The following is a 3,873-nucleotide window of genomic DNA, read 5'->3' as shown; positions in this document are numbered from 1 at the left end:
TTGGGTGTATTTTCCTCCTGCCTTTTAAGGCTTTAACTATATTTATCTAATAAGAACTCTTTTGCAAACCAGCGTTTCAATAGTGATTTAACACTAGTTTCAGTGTCAAATTGCCCTTTCCACAGCAGGGAGTTTTAAGCCTTGCTGTATTATACTTCCAAGACTCTCAGGAGCTGGAGTTGGGAGATATAATATTTTCTTTGAAGTTTGCCTTTCACTACACACTGGGATGCAAACAAGCTTCAGTAACTCAGCAGTCAAACAATTCCATCACACAGCGACCAGGGCTAAATATTGTACCAAATTTTCTAATTATGTCTTTGTAATATTTGCTACACGAGGTTAGGTGAAGGCAGACTAGAATCAATATAAAACTCCTTGTCTAAACAGGACATCTGGGCTTTGAGGTATGTTGTTTATTGCCTCAAAATTCCCCCTTCAGCAAGTCGTAATTACAATAAAGATACCTGAATCGACAAAAACCTTAAAGGTATTTCTGATAAACTCACATATATGTTAAAGGTACTTATTGTACCCGAGATGCATATGACCAGACTGTATACAAATGTGAAGTTCCAGGTTAAAACAGATATATTTTATTCCCATGCACATTATTATATTGCCTTTCTGGTTCATATATCATAGCAATTTAGCTGCTGTAGTGCTATTTCTTTAAGGGATTTCTCAACCATTTCATATCCTGAAAGTTGGACCTTTTCCTTTTATGAGATTTCTAAAGTTTATGCATCATTCCTTTCTTTCTTATTAATAGTTCAGAGAGAGAGAGAGAAGAAAAAATGATAAACTACCAAGGAGGCATCTCATCCATGAGAGGGAATTAAAGTGTTGAAGAACATTCCATGACCCAGTAGAAAGTATCACGAACTGTTTCCCACAGAAGTTGCAGGCAAATCTGAATGGCGAGTATTGTCAGGCGTGTCCCTTGAGGCATCCTACAGCTCTAAAGAGCTGAGGAACTGAGCAAAGTACTTCCTGTTTCATTATAAAAATGTAAATATTTCAGTATTGTCCTAAAAGTTAAATAAGAGTTTTGATGTACTTTAATAGTCACTAATTTATGGCAGCATCTAGACACAGTATCTAGAGAGATCCATATTTTGGAAGAAAGAAGACTTAGGGGTTTCAAGAAGTTATTTGGGGTCTTCTCGATCGCTAGTGATACAGCGGGGAAAGGAGAGAGACTGACTCATAAGAACGTGCCTCTAGCGGTATTTCCTTGAGGGCAGGCTTAGCTAATTAAAAAGGGTCGGCTTTGCTATAGGCAATGGGAAGCATCCCTGCCTTCAATGGGCTGACAGTTTCAAAGTATGGAAACTTTGAAGAAGGGGGTTGAGGAAGAATATACACTAAAATATTAACTGGCAGTGGTGTCTAAGAACTGAGACTTTGAACAATTTTTATTTTCTTCTTTCTGCATACTTATATTTTTGTAACACTATAAAAATGAGCAGGGGACTTCCCTGGTGGTGCAGTGGTTAAGAATCTGCCTGCCAATGCAGGGGGCACGGGTTTGATCCCTGGTCTGGGAGGATCCCACATGCCGCGGAGCAACTAAGCCCGTGCGCCACAACTACTGAGCCCGCGAGCCACAACTACTGAGCCCGTGTGCCACAACTACTGAAGCCTGCACACCTAGAGCCCATGCTCCACAACAAAAGAAGCCACCACAATGAGAAGCCCGTGCACCGCAACCAAGAGTAGCCCCCGTTCGCCGCAACTAGAGAAAGCCTGTGCACAGCAACGAAGACCCAATGCAGCCAAAAATAAAGTAAATAAAATAAAATAAGTAAATTTATAAAAAAAGAGCAGATATGAATTATGTCATCAAAAAAGCGTTTAATGGAAGCAACCAAGGTATCCTTCAGTAGGTGAATGAATAAACTGTGATACACCCAGACAATTGAATATTATTCAGCACTAAAAACAAGTTATCAAGCCATGAAAAGACACGAAGGAATCTTCAGAGCATATTACTAAGGGAAAGAGGCCAAAATGAAAGGCTACGTACTGTATGATTCCATCCATAGGCTGTGTGGAAAAGGCAAAAGTACATAGACAGTGAAAACCAGTGCTTGCCAGGGATTGAGGGGGAGAGAGGGATGAATAAACGGAGGACAGAGGATTTTTAGGGCAATGGAACTATATGATACTCTATATACATATATGATACTCTCATACATGTCTGATATTATAATGATATATGATACTATAAGAATAGATATATGTCGCTATAAGTTTGTCCAAACCCATAGAATGTGGAACACCAAGAGTGAGCCCTAAAGGAAACTATGGACTTTGGGGGATTACGACGTGTCAGTGTAGGTTCATCAGTTGTAACACATGTACCACTCTGGTGGGGCATGTTGACAATGAGACAGTCTGAACAGGGATGGCAACAGGGGGTTATGAGAACTCTCTGACCTTCCTTTCAATTCTGAGAACCTAAAACTACTCTAAAAACAATTGTCTTTAAATGTGAAAAAAACAAATAACTAAAAGAATAAAAAATGAAGAAATATCACGTGCTTTGGAGAAATTAGTATTGTCATGTCCCGTCTCTCGAATCCAGTAACTTAACATAGACCCAAATGTCATCCTCTGTGATATTATAAAAAAGAAAGTTCAGCTAAATATGGGTAAACAGCTCATGAGGGTGAAAAGGTAAATGCTCAAAGTAGTCAACCACAGGCCATTCAATGTTTATTCAGAAAAGTTTAGGATTATAAAAATAAATATCGTTCAAGCCATACTTAGTAGTATTACGAAGAGGCACAGAAAACTCACCCTCCAGATGAGGCTTCACAAATTGAGTCATAGACCTGCATTCAGTTGAACACCAAACAAGGTGCCCCTTTTTCTAAAGTAATGAATATTCTTCAAACAGCAAGGGAGCAGGGCTGCTGTTTGATGCTGATGACATTGACAATTTAGGAGAACGGAAATCCCATCATTTTTCATTTGTATGCAAATTTGTCTGTTCCAGAAATTAACCCCTGGACCCCACGTCAGTTTTCATCTCCAGGAATTTTCTCTGCCAGCACCACACGGTTTAGGCTTGTCACTATCCTGAGGTCACCAGACTTCCCCAGTTTAAAAACAACCACCACCCCCAAAGTCAGAATGGCGCTTTGTATACCCTCATTATTGGAGGAGAGGCCTGCTGTAAAATGCACATCTCGAATGGCTGGCCCTGCTGCCAGCAGCATTGAAATGCAAACCGCAGACGACTTTGGCCAAATAGCTCTCATTGACCACTGCTCCCCGTCTTAGGTGAACCCGGAACAATAGACCAATCCTATTACCCTCCTTTTGAGCCAGATCTTCAACTGTTAAAAAGTTCTTTTGTTCGTTCCCACCTTAGACAAATGTCACCATCTACATGTGAAGGCGAGAGAGGTGATTGAGGTTTTTAATTGATGTGGATTTAATTATGCTAATTTAGACAGCTGTAAAGCATTTCAGTATAGCTGCATAATAGGGCAAGCAAATACAGGTGCCCTTCACTGTAGGGGCTTAATTTTTAACCTAGGTGGCTTTAAAAGAGAAAGGGAGTTCAAAAGCGTGGGCAATTTATGATTTATAGAGGGAGGTCCACCCACGCTCTGAAATGTTTAGAAGGCTCTACGTGCACCTAAGAGAGAGTCGAATGAAACACTCATTCTTCATTGAAAACTCCACACTTGCCTCTAACTAGAAAAGACAATTTTAAATGAGGTGTATATCAAGAATTGATTTGAGATAACACTAAACTAGAAGTTGGGGATTAAAAATGACCTTTATTTTCATCTCTGAAAAAAAAAATCACACAATGGAAATGGTGATAAAAATTAGCAAGAACTTAAAAAAATTTTT

This window comes from Eschrichtius robustus, chromosome 5, assembly GCF_028021215.1.
Source record: "Eschrichtius robustus isolate mEscRob2 chromosome 5, mEscRob2.pri, whole genome shotgun sequence".
Taxonomy (NCBI): Eukaryota; Metazoa; Chordata; class Mammalia; order Artiodactyla; family Eschrichtiidae; genus Eschrichtius; species Eschrichtius robustus.
The sequence above is the reverse complement of the archived record's forward strand: the minus strand, read 5'-3'. Positions refer to the sequence as shown.